Source organism: Xyrauchen texanus, chromosome 15 (genome assembly GCF_025860055.1).
Source record: "Xyrauchen texanus isolate HMW12.3.18 chromosome 15, RBS_HiC_50CHRs, whole genome shotgun sequence".
NCBI classification, from domain to species: Eukaryota; Metazoa; Chordata; class Actinopteri; order Cypriniformes; family Catostomidae; genus Xyrauchen; species Xyrauchen texanus.
In genome coordinates this window covers 11,757,945-11,779,988 of record NC_068290.1, presented here as the reverse complement: position 1 = coordinate 11,779,988, position 22,044 = coordinate 11,757,945, and the positions used below count along the sequence as shown (strand labels likewise).

The 22,044-nt window shown below is 37.2% G+C and overlaps 1 protein-coding gene across 5 annotated transcripts in view; it reads left to right on the top strand.

The window, feature by feature from the left end:
* tsnare1 (T-SNARE Domain Containing 1) overlaps positions 1–22,044 on the top strand; it is a 358,521-nt gene that overhangs the window by 220,443 nt on the left and 116,034 nt on the right. The gene's annotated exons all lie outside the window — the stretch shown is intronic.

The following is a 22,044-nucleotide window of genomic DNA, read 5'->3' as shown; positions in this document are numbered from 1 at the left end:
CAGTCACTGCTGTTCCTGGCTCATTGTGCTTCTTTAGGAAATGTTGAATGTTTTAAAGGAAAGGAGGTGATTCGTGGTGCTTTGTTGAGGTGGTAAGATTTAAGAGTCAATTGCCTCTTATCAAACAATTGTTCCCTTTCACAGGGAACTACACGCTGTGTCGCTAGACACTTTGGGGACATGTCAGTGGTCACTAGGGATGTAACGGTTAAAATTTCTCATAGGTCAGTTTGTATCACAGGTTTAGGGTCATGGTTTCAGTACAGTTCAGTATTTGCTATGTTCCAAAATTATATATATATATATATATATATATATATATATATATATATATATATATATATATATATATATATTTATTTATATACAGGGTTGGGAAGTAACGGAATATATGTAATGAGAATATGTATTTAAAATACAAAATATAAGTAACTGTATTCCACTACAGTTACAATTTAAATAATTGGCAATTAGAATATAATTACATTCAAAAAGTATTTAGATTTTCTGAAGAGATTACTTTTCATTTTATTGTCATTTGTTTCATTTAATAGTCCTTTCAGATAGAAAACATTTATACATATAAATGATGTTATCTAAAGGGCATTTGAAGAGTGGTGAAACATTTTCTTATGTTGTGTTACATTCATACGAGCAGACAGAGAAGGGAGTTTGAAGTTTGGAGCAGAAGAAATAAAAATAAACCTTGTGTAAATTGTCAGCTTTACGCTAAGCTAAAGTGCTATTTCTAGCCATTTTACATGCACGTTACCAGACATGATCATATTTTTTTATCAAGAAAATTCACGTTGGATCATAATTTCTTTTTTTCTAGTAACACCTTTGATATTATATTTTTGGATTGTTTTCCTGTAAAAATATCTAAAAATCCTTAAAACAAGATTAATTTGATTTATCTTGTTTTAGAAACAACACTTCATAAGATATTTAGGTTTTTCAGAGAATGTATTTTAAACGTGTATTTTGTCTTACTGTACTGGCAGAGTTTTTATAGTCAAAACATATATATATATAGATTCGATATCCAAAGTAAGAATACTGTATTTGGTAACAAACACTTCAACAGGTTTGCCCTTAATAAAAATCATTGTTTTACTACAGTAACCATATTTTAATCATGGTATTTGTAGTAAAATCATAGTAACCACAAAATCAACATGGTTACTGTCATGGTTATAATATATAGTAAAACCATGGTTACTATATATTAGCTAAAGTATTACTGTTGTAAAACCATGGTTAATTGTATCAAAACCATGATTCCTGCTAAGAAAACCCTGGTGACAGCAGTCATGGTTACTTAAGTCATGATTACTACAATATTACAATATTAAAATCATGATTAATTTTCTTTAGATAACTGAACTCTAAAAAAAAATTCTCTAATTACTAAATCAATATATTAACTTTATACCTGCATTATTACGCTACAAGCATCAACATAAAGTGCATTTCAAACTCAATTCAACATATATTCAACATTCGGAAGCTGTACATCACTATAGAAGGAACCTTGCTATTAATATGGATATGAGAAGGGATGTCACGGTGTAAGGGGGTTAAGTTGGGCAAGGAGGAGGTGAGAACCGGCTTGTCAATATAAATAATAATTTAATTAAACTCAAAACAAAAGCACAAACATAAACACACACATAACGGACATGCCCATAATTCTCTCTCTCTCTCTCTCTCTCTCTCTCTCTCTCGAACCATCGTCAACGGCCACCTTTATCCCTCGCGCGACCCATCAGGCCGATTGGGGACTGGGTGTGCGACATTCTAGCCCGACCCCGCCCCCCTCCGCTCCACACACGGCTTGAGTGTTTTGATAATATGCTGAAATCCCATATCTTCATCAACGGAGTATGGCAACAAAACTTCATGTGAACTTCAATGAACTGGTGTGATTGTATAGGGCTTCAGAACACGTGACCACTGATAGCATCTAGTGATGCAGCGTGGAGTTCCCACTCAAGGAACAAAAGTTTAGTATGTAACGAGACATTTTCTATTTGATGTTATCTGAGTAATACAGCTGTACATGTGCTATTTAAAGTGTATTGATGTAGAGTATTATTAATTTAGCCGTAAAGATTCAGTGCTGGTATTTATTAAATTTCCCCCATCTTGGCTGTGTCTCGTTTCCAAGGCTGTATGCTAGGTAGGATTCATCCTTTGAAGGATGCAGTTTACCAAGCGTCCTCCTTTAAACAAATCTCATTTAAATGAGATGGCCTTCGTAGGACAAATGGAAACAGAACGTAACATGGTTGCTATGACAGCATGCCACTCTTTAACAAGCGCTTCGAGTGAGAAGATAACAAAGTCCCTTTAGAAGGGAATGTATGAGGTACATTTTAGGAGAGTTATAATGATGTAAAGAGAAAAGAAAATAGATTTTACAATTGTAATATAATAATACTCATTATATACTCTGCACCCATCTACTGAGGTACTTCAACTTGGGAATTAACATTCCTTGCGTTTGAACATCATATATAAGGGCAGATTGGCGTTATTTGTTTTATATGTTTCTGTTGAAGCAAAGAATTGTGGGTTGTGAGTGCCCACGAAGGATACACCTCATGCATACTCCGAATTCCCATGAAAGAAGGTCACATTCGATGGCCGCATTCGAAGTGTCCACTCGCTTTTCTGAAAGGAGACATCCTCGATTACATATGCAGCTGAGAAATGAGACCTCCAGAGGACACACCCTTCCAAATGAGACACAGCCTTTATTACTCAACCATTCAGTTGGCCTTAATTTTGTTAATTAATTAGTAATAGTCATTATAGCAGATGCCTTTATCCACAGTAACTGACTGTAAACTTCTTAGCGTCAGTCCCCTTGCTCAAATGCACATTGTTAATGGATCATTGCTCACAGGGATAGAAGCAGAAACCTTCTTGTTACTAGACCAGGCCTTTAACTTCTAGACGAAACCACTCAAGATTATCAATTATTGTCAATACTCTCATTTAAAGTTAACATCAAATGAAAATAGACATTATTTACTTATTACACATCCCGGTTTTATTTTGCACCATTCATACTCTCACCTAAAGGATTATTAGGAACACCATACTAATACTGTGTTTGACCCCCTTTCGCCTTCAGAACTGCTTTAATTCTACGTGGCATTGATTCAACAAGGTGCTGAAAGCATTCTTTAGAAATGTTGGTCCATATTGATAGGATAGCATCTTGCAGTTGATGGAGATTTGTGGGATGCACATCCAGGGCACGAAGCTCCCGTTCCACCACATCCCAAAGATGCTCTATTGGGTTGAGATCTGGTGACTGTGGGGGCCATTTTAGTACAGTGAACTCATTGTCATGTTCAAGAAACCAATTTGAAATGATTCGAGCTTTGTGACATGGTGCATTATCCTGCTGGAAATGGTGGCCATAAAGGGATGGACATGGTCAGAAACAATGCTCAGGTAGGCCGTGGCATTTAAACGATGCCCAATTGGCACTAAGGGGCCTAAAGTGTGCCAAGAAAACATCCCCCACACCATTACACCACCACCACCAGCCTGCACAGTGGTAACAAGGCATGATGGATCCATGTTCTCATTCTGTTTACGCCAGATTCTGACTCTACCATCTGAATGTCTCAACAGAAATCGAGGCAACATTTTTCCAGTCTTCAACTGTCCAATTTTGGTGAGCTCTTGCAAATTGTAGCCTCTTTTTCCTATTTGTAGTGGAGATGAGTGGTACCCGGTGGGGTCTTCTGCTGTTGTAGCCCATCCGCCTCAAGGTTGTGCGTGTTGTGGCTTTACAAATGCTTTGCTGCATACCTCGGTTGTAACGAGTGGTTATTTCAGGCAAAGTTGCTCTTCTATCAGCTTGAATCAGTTGGCCCATTCTCCTCCGACCTCTAGCATCAACAAGGCATTTTCGCCCACAGGACTGCCTCATACTGGATGTTTTTCCCTTTTCACACCATTCTTTGTAAACCCTAGAAATGGTTGTGCGTGAAAATCCCAGTAACTGAGCAGATTGTGAAATACTCAGACCGGCCCGTCTGGCACCAACACCATGCCACGCTCAAAATTGCTTAAATCACCTTTCTTTCCCATTCTGACATTCAGTTTGGAGTTCAGGAGATTGTCTTGACCAGGACCACACCCCTAAATGCATTGAAGCAACTGCCATGTGATTGGTTGATTAGATAATTGCATTAATGAGAAATTGAACAGGTGTTCCTAATAATCCTTTAGGTGAGTGTATATGTATATATATATATCGAATACCATCTCAGAATAGCATTCTGAGATGGTATTCTTCTCACCACAGTTGTACAGAGTGGTTATCTGAGTTACTGTACACTTTGTCTGTTCGAACCAGTCTGGCTATTCTCTGTTGAACTCTCTCATCAACAAGGCATTTCTGTCCACAGAACTGCCGCTCTCTGTAAGTTTTTTTTGTTTTGTTTTGTTTTTGGTGCCATTTGGAGTAAATTCTAGAGACTGTTGTGAAAATCGCCGAATATCAACAATTACAGAAATACTCAAACAATCAACAACAATCAGGTCCAAATCATTTAGATCAAAAATGTTTCCCCATTCTGATGGGTGACGTGAACATTAACTAAAGCTCTTAATATATATATATATTTTTTCTCTGAAATACTGTGTGTAACATGACTTTTGCTGTTATGCTGTAATAATAATAATAATAATAATTATATATATATATATATATATATATATATATATATATATATATATATATATATATATTATTATTATTATTACAGCGTAACAGCAAAAGTCATGTTACTCACATCAAACTTCAGTGCAAGTACTTAGCATCAACTGAGGCACTGAAGCTTATATGTGGCTTGTTTTTCTCTCTCTGAAATACTAACAGCGTTGAAGCTGAATTTCAAGCACCTTTTTGCTGATAAATATTAAAGAATTAATGCTCAGGAAACATTTTTATATTTAGCAGCTAAAGCTGATTTCTTCTCAGTGAAACAGAGCTGACAGGTTCCTTCAGAAAGAGGCTTATTCAAATGAAAAAGCTAAGTTGACAAGACTGAGCTGGTATTCACCATGATGAGACATTGCAAAGATGAAAAGAAAGAAATCCAAGAAAGACAGAGAGAGAGAGAGAGAGAGAGACAAGGGGGATATTTAAAGACAGACTTGAGAACTAAAAATGAGACATAAACTGAATGCCTTCTAATATAAAACATATCATAGTCCTATACATGCTTGTCTTGTCTGCTATCTTTCATCAAAGGATGAAATCTGTAAACTTGCCCTGTTTATTAATGCATTGTGCATCATTTTTAGACTTTTTATTGGAGTCCTTCATTCTTTTTTCATTACCAATGTCTCAATCCAATAATAATAATAAAAAGTATTCACAAATGATCATATTCAACAATATTTAAAATTGCAGTGCTGATAACAATTCATTAGTGTCATATTTTGAGGTTTTGTCACTTAGTATATTATATTACTAAACATATACATAATAGTAATATAGTGTACATGTGTATATACAATTATGTGAACTAAGAGGTCATATGGAGCACTGAGAACGTTTTACCCATTGCAGTATACTTATAGTAGTGAAGGTTTTCTACTTCCTACTAGCCAGAAGCAGCCATCAGAAATAAAAGACAGCATCTGCACCCATACTTGGAGTTAGTGCAATGCGCTAGTTCTAGTATATTTAATCCACATCCATGAACCAAGTGTGACAATAAGCTCTCTGTATGGACTAAAATCCTCTTAGGCAGAGCTTTGTGGGTAAACTTGCCTGATGCAAATTCTAAACCCCATTAGTGTTGAGGAACTAGTCAGCTGCATTGAGATTAATGGCAAGGCGACTACTTGATTTAATAGGGTTATTTCACTGCTTCTGGGCAAGAATAAACAACAAACTTAATGCAAGACATTACTCACTTTCTCCACGGACTGATAGAAGTTTCCGAGTTCACTTCTAACTAAGGTTTGTTCTCTTTCACAAAGTTAAAGCCCTGCATGGTTCATTTTAGCTGTACTTTCTATCTTTTTGTTGCCTTTTCACAGTTCTTTGAGAGTTCTTGAAGAATCAGCAAGAGCTCTGTGAGTGGAAAAAGAGTGATTTTTCAGACAGAGAGAAAAAAGCAATCTGATAGAACCTGTTATTTAAAGTGCATTGAACATTTTTATACTGATTTCTATGGCATGAGTGGAAAAAAAATGAGTAAAAGAAAAAAACAAAGAGTAGGAAAATAATTCACAAACTGTAGTTTCCTACCTACAAAACACCTACACTTAAAACAATTCCAAACAATCTGGAATTAAGTGATTTTTTTGGGAAATTATGGGATGAGGATTTGCAGCCTGTATTAAGGATAAATGCTGAGTGGAAAATGCTATGTGCAATTTTCCATTATAGGGTGAAAATGAAAATCCTTATTTATAAATTTTTTTGTGCTGTCAGCTTCCTCTGAACTCTACTCACGGGGATTACCGTCAAACACTCCATGTGCGATACAGGCGCTGAAACTCCCCTGTGAGAAACAGATGTGCAGAGAGGTATTATAAGTTTGCAGAGTCCCAAACCCAAATGTTAGTAGCTTATAAGGAAACAAAGATTGAGAGGACATCTCTCTGAAATACGATGACAGAAAACCACACTTGTCTCTTTTTTTTAAAACTGAAAAGACTAGGGACTTAAAGTGTCATTATTGCTGACTGATTACCAGAGAGTCATTGAATACATACTGCATGCACAACACTGTAAAAAGTTTAGTCATTTAAAAAGATACTACAGTAAAACTAAATGTATTGTTTAATCTTAAATTGCTTATAGGGTGAAAAAAATGTTTTTACACAATAAATTATTATTATTATTAAATAAGTAAAAAGTATAAAATGCCTTATTTTTTGGGTGTGAAAATTACATTTAACAAGACCATACATGCACATTTACCATAAATTAATGTTAGAATTGTGGTAAAACATTTTTTGTAAAAGTTGTTCCCAAAATTCCCAGCTTATAATAAGATGTTTGATTTGCCATTTTTAATAAAATCAGTTAAATTTTATTAAAGTTAATTTTTGTGTCATGACATTTGGTTACAAGACACGCAAGAACCAATAAGGTTTAATGTTAACCAATGAGGATTTATTCAATTTGGGCTCTGTACACATGAGTTGATCAATGATTTGATTTGCTTTGAGAGTGAATAATGGTCAGTTCATCATGATTGAATGCCTTCAGAAATCTTGGAATATTAAAAACATGGACTACTTTTGAGACACTTCTGAAAGCTTTTTTAAGCTTCTATTGTATGGAAATCAACTACCAACTTTCATTAAAATATATTATTTTGTTTTTCACAGAAGAAATAAAGTCATATGATTTTGCAACGACACGAGGGTGAGTAAATAATAACAGAATATGCAATTTTGTCTGAATTATTCCTATATTCTAATTCATCAATTTACTGTTAGGTTGTTATAACATTATAGAAGTTAATTATATATACGGTTATAATCTGTAAACTCCCCTACATCAGTAACCTTCCCATCACCTAGAAAACAGAGCCTGGGGCAAAATGAATACTGAGAACCCAACACATCACAAATAAAATTCTGAACCCTCAACCAAAATTCTTGAATCTTTACACACACCCAAAAAACATGGGTTGTGTCCCCATCTTCTGATTGGCATCACCAGCTGGTGGGTGTGTCTTTGAGACCAAGTCTATACAATCTAGATGAAGTCCAATAGAATCTATGTAAAATCTTAAATTGCATCAGACCCTTCCATCTCTAGATGTAGACTTGATGTTTTTTTTTTAATCCTATCCCTCACTTCCTCTTCCAATACCAAGTTTAAATCTTTCTCCCATACTCTCTTGATATTAATAATGATTTTAAATTATTCTATCTTGATCTTTATAGAAGATCTGTAAAAAAAAGCCCTGATCATCAGCGTTAGGTGTGTAAATATTAGCCAAAATCAACCTTTTACCCTGAATTTCTGTTAAAACAATAGTGACTATTGATAATTTATTTTTAATCATTTTGAGACATTAGAATTGTAGATGCTTACTTATCAATGTAACGACTCCCCTGCTCTTACTTGAGCTAGCACAAAAAATAACATGTCCACCCCATATCTTCCCAAATTGTTCAGCTTCCTATGGAGAAAGATGCGTTTCTTGAAGAAATACAATATTATATTTCTTAAGTTTAAGAAAATAGATAACCTTCCTTCTTTTTATGGGGTGCCCCAACCCATTCACATTCCACGTGGAGAGAGACAATCCACTCATATTAACATTTGACATTTTGACATAAAACAAAAAATAGATTGTGTGTTAAAAATAAAGTTATAATGACCAGATTCCCCTTTAGTGCAACAATCAAACCCCGAAATTTCCCTTGAACCAAACAAAAAGAAAAATGTGCGCATTAACCCCGTGCACAACAGCGCCAACTGGAGTCCATCCCTCTACGGTCCATATTCCGACTGAAACGGTCCATATTCGCCTACGAGAGCCCCTGCGACAATTTTGCCGTCGGATTGCTCAAGTCTAGTATTTCTATACAAATGTTGTGAAAAATAATGACATAACAGAATATAATACATAAAACAAAGTCCCACCGATAGGCAGAATAAACACAAAGAACGTGCAGATTCATTCACAATACTGTATCAAAGGTATGTTCCTCCGCAAAACAAGCTTCAGCCTCTTGCAGAACCAGCACAAAAAAATAAAAAAGTTCAGTTTTTTCGGACAGTCAAACGAATGTTCAGTGAGCCGGCTGTTTCATGAGTGCAGCAGATGACCTAATCCTTCCAATGTCCTGCAAAAAATACTCCACAAATCAAACTCTAGCCAATAGGAGGCATAAGCTCAAAGAATGAGCTGATTCATCAACAACTGTCCAGAAGGAGTGTAATTCCACAAATCCAGCACAAAAAGACATATTAAAGGGTGCCCAGTTTCCTCGAACGGTCAAGTGTATGAGACAAGCTCACTTGGAGGCAATGTGAGAAACACACTACGACTTCCTCAGTCCATTAGTTTTATGAAAAACATTGCTTATTGTGGGCATGTAAATATTTTGTGGCCATCCTTAGTATCTATTCTCAGTTTGGCCAGAAACATCAGTGCAAATGCGATCTTCCGTTGATGTAAGAGTTTCTTGAATTCCTTGAATTGATCATGTTTCTCTCTTGTTGAAGTCTGTGAACAAGAAAATGCTGTGATTCTTCCAAGAAAGCTTTCCTTCACACCTCACCTTGCGCAATACAAGATCTTTATCGGATGATCTCAGAAATTTGGCCAGAATTGATCGGGGCCTGTCTCCCTCAGTCGACCTGCGAGCCGGGACTCTGTGAGCTCACTCGATTTCCAGCTTGCGTCCTGTTATGTCGAGCAGACTCAAAAAGAGCCTGTATAGGAATTTTACTGTGTCTTGACCTTCTTCATGCTCAGGAATTCCAACATTTCGGACGTTGTTTTGCTGGCTGCGATTCTCAAGGTCTTCCAGTTTATTTCCAAAACACGTTCCGAATCTGCTTTAGTCGCTGGCGGATTAGCAGCTAATTCCCTCTCTAATGACTCCAGATAACCGATCCATCTCTCAACGTCCCAGATTCTTGTAACCAACTCAGAGATTTTCGTGTCCACCGCAGTAATCATTCGATGTATTACAGCAAGATCCTCTAAGTCAGCAACAACTTTCGTCAGCATCACAGACATGTTCGCCAGTTGGTGTTGAATTTATTCCACCACACTGTCCAAACTTAGTCCCTGATCCACGGGTCTATCCGAGATATCAGCTTGAGCACACAAGTGTCTTTTAATATCTCCAGAGCCCAATGATATTGAATTCTTTGCCATGTTGACTTCAAAGAACAGATATGTAGCAGGGTGTATAGAATCTCACTGATTTATGCCATAAAAATAATTAAAAACTAGAAAAGTACGCAAAGTTCACCGTTTACATGTCCGCCTCTTGTATGGCATCATGTGACTCACACATTTATATATTTTTTTATCTATTCACACTGCTGGGTGACATCAGGAAATTATTTTAAAATTATTTTACCAACTACCTTGTAAGAAAATAGGCAACATCTAGCATGCCTCACACTCTGCATGTGCTTTCAAGGATGGGGAAAATTCACAAAATCAGTTTCAAACAGGGCAAATGGGCTGGTTGACAGCTTGATAGTCGGCTGGCTCTCATTCACTGCTGGTGCTGTAAACGCTTATGCACTTACTGAGCAGGCTCCATTCCAGTGCCCAAAAGTGTGTTTGCTTAGTATGTGGGCAGCAGGACTAGAATGAGAAGTTTCAAAAAGCACTCTGCCTTCACTCATACAGATAACTCACTCTGCGTTCATGGAGGTGCTGCTGAGGAACCATTTAATTCCCCTTCTGACAATCAATACTTTGGCTGTGAAGAGTGCTTGTCTTTGATTGATATGAACTATCAGGAGAAGGCATCTGGACGTTGACTGGAAATGGGACAAGATGGATGCTTTTGGAGTGCAAAGCCCCATCTGTCCACATTGATTTGCCCTGAAAAGCATCTGACTACTAAATCTTGGAGTTCTTGGGTTGGGAAAAAAAGAGCAGAAACCCCTTTCTGGTCTAGATCTGCAGTTATTTGTGATATATACATTTTCTGACATACTGTATGTCCCAACAGCTGTTCTTAACTTTGCATAAATAAATGCTTGTGTCAGAGCCGTGGTCTAGTACTAGTGCATGTGCTTCGATATGTTGGGCTGTGGTGCTCATGCAGGCAACAAGAGTTTGAGTCTGGCATGCAACATTTACTTATCATTTCCTGCCCTCGCTCTACTACTCTCAATAAAAAGTGGTAAAAAGCATATGAGAGCTATCAATAAATGTAATCAATAAACTCCAGAGTACTTTATTGTGCCACTGAGGCAGGTGAACCTTAAGACATCCCAGAGCAACATTTGACAAAAATAATGCCTTTCTAATTCTCCTATTGTTTTCCACTAAAAAAAAACAAAAAAAAAAACATGCTGGTTTGGTTTGGAACGGCATTAGGATGAGTCAGAATTTCCATATTTGGATGAACTGTTCCTTCAATTGTATCTCATATAAGTTTGTGATCTGTTTTAGAGGCTCTCTAGCTCTTCCCTCATGCAATTTCCACACAAAGCTTGATGCTCATGTAATTGTATAGTGGCATAGTTGTTATGCAGGAAGAGAGACAGCAGATTCTGGTGACTAGGGGAGATCCTGGTTGCGGTAGCAGTGAAGCAGCCTTTGATGTGGAAGTAGCCAGCAGAGCGAGCTTCTTGGCTAGAGAGACAGCCTGGGTGGACGTTGCCCTCTGATCTCTGTCACTTCAAAGCAGGTGTTCCTTCCTTCTCAGTCACCCAGCCTTTCATCCCCTCCTGCCCCATCCTTTTACTCCTTTACCATTCCCCCTCACTCAATGGCTCTCTCTCACTCCCACTCCCTTCTCCTTCTGTCTCGTCATTCCTCTCAGCCAAGATTCCTACACAGTGGCAACAGTAACATCAGATGTGATGGACGACTCTGAAGCCTTTTTGTCAGCCAACATTACAGACATTCACATAATACTCATCTGTCTCCCTCTATCTCTCTCCGTTTTTTATTTTTATTCCTAATTCACACTCATTAAAAACTCCTCTTATCTTTGACAGGCATTTGTGTTGTTGTTGGTATTACGGGAATTCATATGAGACTGTCTGTTTTTGAAACAATATTGAATAATATTGAAACAATATTACAAATCACAGTGTGACAGTAACAATTATGAGAACACAAACATTTATAAAATATTGGATATTCTAAAGGTAATTGGACTCAAAAGAAGAGCATCTCCCATGATGTAGTGCTCGAAAAACACAGGAAAAAATACATAGTCTCATGACAACTCATAATAATTTGTATGAGATGGTGAAATCAAAATGAGCATTAGCCATAAAATGTCTCTTCTGTTTGAGAGAACATTTTACTCACTTTTAGCGCCAAACTGTGGACATTTTACCTCAGAACTGCCACGTGTACATAACCATGTACACAAAAGGGATTTTCCATTTAAAATCATGGCTAGTTTTAGTGTTTGGGTTAGGGGTTAAACTTAATAAAAAATATTATCACATTGTTTGTTGGTTCATGCATTTTTCTCTATGGGATTAAACTTTTTTGTACTAGTCAACTCGATTTCTCATGGTTTCATCATCTCGTACTATTTTTATGACTTCTCAGGAGCAGGTTCAATATATCTCTCAAATGCCATGGACCAAGCCTTCCCCCACCTTAAAGGCATTGTTCAGCCCAAAACTTTGAAAAAGTTTGGTCATCATCTACTCTATGATTATTTATTTGTTTTTATGTGGACCATACACACAAAAAAATTGATTTAGTAAAATGTCCAATCTGTTTTTTGTAAACAATGACAGTGAATAGGAACTGGGGCTGTCAAGCTCCAAAAAATAAAATAAATAAATAAATATATATATATATATATTTATTATATATAATATATATATTATAAAGGTAGTCCATATGATTCGTGGACTATATTCCATTTAAGTGATGAAAAGTCACTTTTCGGACATTCAGATCTTATGCATTTGTGATACACTCAAGATCTTCTTTGATCTCATGCAGCCAAAAATCATAAAAAGTTATAAAATGAGGAGACGTAACTGTATACGCATGTGTATCTTCTACAAGCTAGGTTTGAATCTTCAGAAACATTGAGGAGATTCTATAGCTATGGTGGAAACCTAAGATGTTAAACAACTGACCAATGAGACACTAGGTGTGTCCCAAACTACACACTTGTACACAATTCTACACAATTTTGTAGCTTTAGTTTGTGTAATATGTTTACACTGAAAATGCATCAAAAGTGTGGAATGTTGGGCTTGCCGTACGTAGGGAAAGGGGCAGAATTAACTGGATACGTTGCTGGTCTGACAAAACCATTGTAAACAATGGAGAATGTGGCAACTAGTGAAACGTTTAGTGAACACAGCACCTTACAAATGTGAGTTGAATGTTTTACCATCACCCACGCAGTGTGAATATGTTAATTATTTTAGATTTATACCAATGGTCTGATGATTGATTCTGACTGGTTCATGGATGTGAAGGTGTGCAATAATTTTTCTAGGAAATGCACAGCTATAAAGTTGTTTTGATCATATAACGGTTCCATATCACTTCGGCACATTATTTCAGTTAATTCAAAGAGCCCTGTAGGCTACCAGAACAAAATAACCTGAAAATAAATCGGTTAAGAATGTCAAAACAATGTATAAAATATCCTACATTTATTTACATTTTGGTTAAAAAGATCCCTCATGCTCCCTTGTCTTCCCCGCACTTACACACTGTAGGAAATTTGGTTATATAAATGTACACAGTTCTCCACCATTATATGTAGGAGCAGTATGTGTGAGCTAGAAATGAAATTAAACTCTTCTTATTCTACATTATTATGTAAGGACATTTATAATGGAATTCGCATTCGACAACCATTATACATTTGATAAATGACAAATAACTAGATTATTTGTCTGAATAAAATTCTCCACCATTAAAATTGTAATACAATGTCTCGTTGTATCCACTCACAATTTCTATTGTAAGGAATTAGCTTTAATAAGGGAATTAGTATTAATTCACTTATTGGAGTAATATTATTCTCATGGCGTATTGAAAATAATATTACACATATTTAGGTACCGCTTTGAAGAGAAATCTTTTAAAAACACGGATGAGATTATATATCAAAATATACCACAGTCAAATTATATTTGAATACAGAAAAACTTTATTGATATTCTAAATATAAAACAAATCTAACACATAAAACATGAAACAGGTTGATGAGTAAAGTGACAGAATGATCAATACAGTGAAAATGTACTTTAAGGAGTCTGTTGACAATGCCTTAAGAACCATTTATCTTTCTTTGAGTCTACATCAATTTGCAATCAGATTACCCAAAGTATTCAACTAATAAACCAACACTTTGAGCATAAGCCTGGAGATGTACTTGCGTGTTGTTGCGTTTCCTTGCATTGCATTTCCTCGTGAAGAACTTTTTTTGTAGAAAGTTTGTTCCATCGATGTCTTGGACTCTGCATGATCATGAATAGTTATTGTCTGGATGAAGCGAGGCCTTCTGCAAGGAGGACTTGCGACTCTCATTGGGTGTGTGAACCATAGAGCAGAGAGTGAGAGGCCTCCTTGGGACTTTATGTGTCCTGAGTTTTCCTTGAACTCTCCATGGCACCTCTGGATCTGGAAACAGCCAGATAGCCAAAGAGGAGAGACCAAGTGATTGTTCAGATGGGAGCATTGCAAGAGAGGAGTTCAGCAGAAGAGAAGAGAGAGAGAGAGAGAGAGAGAGAGAGAGGGAGAGAGAGAGAGAGAGAGAGAGAGAGAGAGAGAGAGAGAGAGAGAGAGAGAGAGAGAGAATGTTCTTCCTTAGGTAGGAAAGCTTTTAGCTGAAATTGGCCACACCCCAAAGGTGTCCTGAGCCAATCAGAAGTGGCTTTTCAGAGTCACATGATCGACTGGTCTGTCCATTTCCAAAGCTGATTTACGTTACTTTGTGGAGGATTCTTACAAACTCCCGTTCAAAAATAGCGCATGTTTAATCATGAAATTATATCTTGACAACAGTAAAAGACATGACTTTCGTTGTCATCAACATTCTCCATGCAAGCATTTACATACTAAATATTACATTCTTTCATGAATATTATACGTGTAAGTAACAAAACATAAAAATCCCTGGTTACAAATCATAATGGTTACTTAATTGGTTTTACAATGTGGATAATACATTACACGTTATGAGAAACCTGATTGTCAGGGTATAATATCCAGTTAAATAGTTACCATTCTTAGTAGAATTAGATGAATGATACCAGATTAAAGATTATAAACATTGATTCATCAGTTATGAGTGATTAGCTCATAACTGCTATAACCATTAATTTGTTATAACAGTGATCACAGGTTATAGAGTCATTTTCAGAGTTATCTAGCAAAGCTATGTATTGTGTACATTGTGGGTTCAAATATATTCTGTACTTTTTAGAGGGTTAACTCAGCGAAATACAACGTTCATGGATTCCTTTTTAGCTGCTGTTTGCAGGATAATAATCACAATGTCTCGTGATCTGATGAGTAAAAGTGCAGCAAATTGGTTTATATCAGAGGACAAAACAGAGTGTGTTCCAGGGAGTGTGTTCCCTGTATTTTATTGCTTGTGACCCATGTATCCCGGGGCCTATTTGCAGAGATGGTCTTAATAACTGTTTAGGTGGATCTCTCTCTCTGATCTTTGAAATGTGTTGTTGTGTTCATTTGATGGCTTTGTTCGTGGATAATCCTACAACATGCTCACACATGCACACACACGCACATTTGCATGCACACACACACACGTGCACACACGCACACACACATGACACACACACCTGCACGCATTACCTTTTTACTCCAATGCCGAAACGAAGTGCATCCTCTGTTGCTAGTTCTAACATGAATTTTTTGAATTAGCAATTTCTATATTTCTATATTATCTGAAATATCTGTGGGAAACACCCTTGTGCTCCCTCTCACACACACACTCCCACACTCGTGGACACACACAATACACGTAACGCACCCATTAAAGCCCAAACATACTCGTGAGAGTAAAACAGAGTCATCGTGTCAGCACACTCCTACATCTCAATGAGAATGAAAAAAAAGTTATTAGGGTTTACAACAAGAATACGGTGACATGCATTTTGGTGATTTTGAAATTATGTTACTTCTGACGAGAGCTGCAACAAATAAAGGTAATCCCAGAAGCCAGATATCTCATTTTCAAATAAAAACTCACACACTAACTCTTACACATACACACACATGCACCAATGTACTAACATGTTACTCCAGTTAGTCCTCCTGTAAAGCAGTGCAAGCCTTGTAATCCTCCGTTGCTAGTTCTGAAGTGACGTTTTCGAATTAGCAACAAAGGTTTGAACTGTATAAAAGCAAGACACTAAATCTGTGGCGAAAGAAAGTAGTTCCTCTAATTAGAACATTTAGGGATGAAAACCAGAAAATGTCTTGAAATAAAACCCTGAATGATGTCTTAATGTGTGGTATAAGCAGAATAATTGACTCTGGACCATTAAATTGTTTACAAATAATGCACACCCACTGCACATCATGACCGCATTACCACCTCGTGTGTGCATTATTTTTAAAGAATTCAGCGTTTTGCCATCAATTGTTCCTTACATAAGTGTTGAACTGAGTGGCAACACATGTCCGTGCATTTGAAACATCACTTAAATCAGATGTTAATTGGCAAATGCTTCTGTTTAGTGAAGAAACATTAAGTGTTCCATTTGGGACGATACTAATCATTGGAAATATATACACTACATGGCAGAGTGCATAGTGTACTACCTAAGTGTATAGTGTATTGTGCGGCATTTGGGACATGGTGATCCCAAAACCTTTTGAGACACGCTTTCAGTATTGCCATTCCTGACGTCATTCTGTTGATAGCCTTGGTGTGCACCAGTCTTGCTGGTTAAGTTAGTCAAAAAGCCTTGTTGAAACTCCAGCACACACTTGCATCCTGTGTAGTGGACTAGCATTCAAAACACAACATTTACTGGTGACCAGCAATGCTTTTTTACCATCCATAATCTTACCAATATTTTACATCAGTTGTTTCATTCTAGGAAAGTAACAACATATCCATTAAATCAATGGGTTGTATTTAGCAAACTAAGTGTTCAATATTAAAATAAAAGCATTAAGCATATTTAACAAGTGAAATGGATTGTGTTTTGTGTTTAAGCCTTTGAACTATGTCTTGCTTAAGTCCAGGTATGCAAAAGATTTCCAAAGAAAAATAATGTACAGTTTGTGCCTGTTTAGTCGCCTCCCACTTATAGGGAATAGGCCTTTATCCTGTGCCTGTCATTTGCCACTTTGTCCATTTAATTGCCCTTGTTTCCTTAATCTCTCTATTTTATAGTCCTTGTAGCCTTCTTTGTGTTCCATCTTTATCTGCAATATTGTTTGTGTGTGTGTGGGCATATGTGGATGAAAAGCAGCCCCACATGGGTAGGGAAGTTATAGCACCGGAGCGCACATCAAAAGGCTGCCGAGCCATTCACTCTTATTTCATTGTGCTGCTCTGACCCCTTCGATTGTCAGCTCTGGACTCAAGACCCAGCAAACCCAGACGGGCATAGACAGGTCATTTGAGATCAAACTTACCGTTCAGACCCTGGTGACGAAATCTGGAAGCCTTAGGCACAGCATATGAAATTAAGGAGTCTGAAGGAAAAGACAGACAGAGGGTAACATGGGTGAAATAGAATGCTTTAAGAGATGTGGGGTGTAAATCAAGGCAATGGTGCAGACAGTGTTAAAGAAACAAGGTATTAAGCGGTTTTTAAGAGGTGTTAGGTTGGAAAACAGGGTACATAAGGACAGACCAAGACTGGTAGGTCTCAAACCAGGTAAAAGATAATTAATTTGTTTCGGTCAGTTGCCCACTGGTTTTATTCGCAATCTATTGCACAAATTGAATTGAAGAATATTTTGGGCCTCTACTATCCATAATGATGCCTACACAAAAATTTGTGTCTAAAACCTGTTAGCAAACATTCTCACATAATGTAAAGATAATGATTAATTATTAGTGTGATAACTGATGATCAGTGTGTGGTGCAGTGGTGATTTCTCAGGGCCTAACATGCCAAATAAATACAGATTTTTCATCCTTTCATTCTCAATCACATTTTTTCCTATGTATTTTTAATCGCTTTCCACTATCAATTAATTTACCAAAAAATAGAGAAAAACAAAAAGTTTATCCAGTCAGAATTTATTCCTTGATGCTTACAATCAAAGTGTGGCAACTGTTTCACAAGTCGCATGACCAAAGCCGAACACGTTAGCTGAAGCATCACGTGAGTCTCAGCTCCACCTCCTCAGGCCTTCAGAATTTTTCAGAATCTCTCAACAATGCAAGTGAATGAGCAATTAAAGTCAGATTGTCAGATTCATCAGCCAATCACATTGATATGTTTGTTCTTGAAGGGTGTGATCTTTAGGATATGTCCCAGTCGCATTCTAGCTGGCCTTGAGTGATGCAATCATTCTATAAATTATTGCTTAATTTATTAATAAGGAAAGGAGGACTAATTTTCACCTCAAGTAACCTGGTAAGTGCTTTTTGCATTGTTATAGCAACATCAGGAATTTTCTAAGTGTAAATTAGGCTGTTTGAGCATTCAGTGTCGGATCATGTTTTGAAAAGTAGTGCTGCTTTCCATTCAACTCGGAAAGTCGGATTTTACAACTTCCTAATAGGCAAAGTGCAATGGAATGCATCTTTAAATCAGAATTACTGCTTGTAGACTCATGCAGAAATTCTCAACTCTGATTTCGCCGAAATGCAGGGGCATGATGTCACACAAACATGTCGACACTCAGGGAGATCTACAAAGTAAGTAATAAAAATTTACTTTATTAATTAATATCAATAAATTAGTTCGTTTCCACATTACATGATATTAAAGATGTTTTAACAAACGCCTGCAGAAACAGGTGTACAAAACATTATAATCTCTTTTGATAATCGTACTCCTGAAGCACAGATGCTAGTGCTGAAGCATTGTTTATCAGTTGGGTTGCTAGGCGACATCTCTAATGAGAGTCAGATCCCTGCTAAGCTAACGGGAGCATTGCAGTTTTGTTTCCTTAAATGTCATCTTCTGAATATCGGGGAATGGAATGCATTTATGGTTGGAGATATCAAGTGGGAATATCCCTCATCCAACTTGAATGGATCGCAGCATAACTGTGTACCATGACGAAACAAAATGCATTGCAAGCAACATTGCAATCACAAATATGATTTGTGATATATGAAATATGAACAAATACTGTATATATTCAGGATTCTATATAATTATTTACTGTTTGGTCCCCATAATATAGTATAGTATAAGATCTTTATAATAAAACAAAGATCTTGATTCCGGAGAGTAACAAATGGCTGTACAGGTGAAACTGTGTGGAAAGCCCTTATTTGGGGATGGTTTGGACGTGTATTACTGTATGTTAATTACTAACTGTGGGCACGCAGATTCATAAACATTAGAGCAAATATTCTGTAAGGGCAAATTTATGTGTACGCACCTTTTGTGAATCCAGTAGAAATTTTACAAAGGAAACCTTTTCTATCCACACAAGTAAGCACACTTGAAAGCAATCAAGTCAAATCCCTTTATTGTCACTCAAAAATATACACAAGTACAACAGTGGGTGAAAGTCTTGGGTGTGGTTCTAAGCAATGTAGTAATGGGGGGGGGGGGGTTTAGTGAGATCGGTGGCACCCCTGCCTGAATCATGTGGGGGAGGAGTGTGATAAGGAGGATGGCATGGCCGGCCTTGATGGAGCATGGCCAGCACTGAATCAGATGATCAGTGTGAGAGCAAGATAGATGGCAACACCAGTTTGAGAGAGAGAGAAACGCACACCTCTGCACTGCATGGGTCTATGTTTATGTTTGTTTTAAGATAAGTTTGACATTAAAACTTTTTTTTGCTGTTCAGCTGTTTCCCACCTCCTCCTTGCCCGTCCTTGAACTGTTATAAAGGTATTTTCAATAAAAACATAACTTGCACTAATGCTTTATCTTTAAATCCTAGTGTTTTCAGTGTATTGTGTGCCTGTATTCTCCATGTTTGTGTGTCAGTAGACCATATAAGCATAGGTCGATTTATTTTATAACTTATGTTTTATGGTGCTTAACAAGTATGGGACTATAACTAATACCAAATGACAGGGAATAATGCCTCCATAATTCTCAATTACTTAAAAGTTCATTGTTTTTGCTCTGAATAAGGATAATTTTAGATGAAAGCTATGGCCTTTAAGGATTGCCTAGTTGGGTGATTAATGAACCACTTCTGTTCCAAACTTAGCCTTGCACTTAATTAAAACTTTAACTCTGACCACATATCATAATCTACATCCCCAAACCTGAGGACAGTTCTGGAATAAAATTTATAATTTGCTTCCAAACCAATAAATGTTTTGTGTCTGGAGATATTATGCTGTGAATGGTGCAACGTGCCAGTATTTACTGTGGAGTTCTGATAAATGTAATTTAGCTGCAGGGTTTGGCAGTTCAAAAAATGTTTCCTCATTAGAGGTCATTAAGCTGAAACCCAAGCTCGGCCAATTGACAAGAGGCTATGACCCAACCTGACCTGACCAATACTGTGAAATAATTTAACCTCCTGAGGCCCCCATATGACTGCTGTGTGCATTTTCCATTTCCCTTTTTGATTTGTAACAAGCAGCACCTATATAAATATAGCAATTTTTTTCTAGAGCGAACAGTTTTCCTAAAAATATATATCTACATATGTGGACAGCAAGACAACATTGTGAAATTTTAAATAACACAAAGCTATAGAATGTCTGATTTTTAATTTCATCAAATTGTTTATTATGTTTCCAGGAGTGTTGGTTATGTATTTTTTGAGACGTTACAGAAATTTCGTTAAATTTATATAGAACTTTTCTGACACTACATTCAAAGCGCTTTACATAGTGGACAGGGGACTCTCCTCAACCACCACCAGTGTGCAGCATCCACCTGGATGATGCGACAGCAGCCATAGTGCACCAGTACACTCACCAGACACCATCTATTGGTGGATAAGAGATATATAGTCATTTAATGGATGGGGATTATTAAGAGGCCATGATTGAAAAGGGCCAATGGGGGAATTTGGCCAGGACACCAGGGTTACACCCCTACTCTCTACACGAAGTGCCCTGGGATTTTTACTGACCACAGAGAGTCAGGACCTCTGTTTAAAATCTCATTTGAAGGACGGTGCCTTTGTTACAATATGGTGTCCCCATCACTATACTGGGGCATTAGGACTCACACAGACCATAGGGTGAGCATCCCCTGCTGGCCTCCCTAAAACCTCTTCCAGCAGGAAACTTTCCCCAGGAGGTCTCCCATCCAGGTACTGGCAAGGCTCAACCTTGCTTAGCTTCAGTGGGCAACCAATCTTGATCTACAGGGTGATATGGCTGCTGGCTAGCAGCTGACATTACATTTTCTGTAAAGCTGAATAAATTATTATTATTCAAAGTAAAGTCCAGCATCATCCAATCACTGCCAACTGTGTTAAACTAAAGTGTTACATTATAAAATTATTAATCTATGTACTGATTACCATTGTCCCGTGTCTGTCAAACATGTTGAGTGGTCCAAACATCATCTGCAGACTGAAAATAAACTTTAGGTCAGATTTTAGGATTGAACGCAATTAGATGCTTAGAAAGCTATAGGATGCTCCCTTGCTACCTTGCTCCCTATTTAATGAATGACTTAACCTCCAGTGTGCTGTCTGTCTTCACTGGTCTCAGAATAGTTTTAAAAGCATATTATTTTCATCCTAACTTCATATAAACCCTCTGAAAGCTAAATTTTTCAGCTTTTGGCAGAACCCATTTATTCTCAATGTGAAAATGCTTAGTAAATATATAGCAGTTTCACCTATATGCATTTTGCAGCGGTGCTACGCCACTGCTGAATTATGAGTGCCACTGTTGGGATTTCACATGGTTAATTTAATATTCTTGATGCAACATAACACTTCCCAGCCGCAGTCAGCTGTGCACTTTCTACACTGCGAAAGGGAACCCACCACAGACACACTCACAAAAACACTCACTTACAGTGACGTCACCGCATAAAGACACATGTCAAACTCACTTAATTTCAAGTGGCCCACAAGCCACTTGAGTCCACGAGCCATGCATGGTATTACCTGTGGTTACCATGAACTGTTATAAATATAATTGTTAAAACTATGGATATAATGGAAGAACTATGGTGCATTTTCATTATAATGGACTAAGCTATCAGTTTCCCATCTGTGTAAAATCTGTACTCTTGTA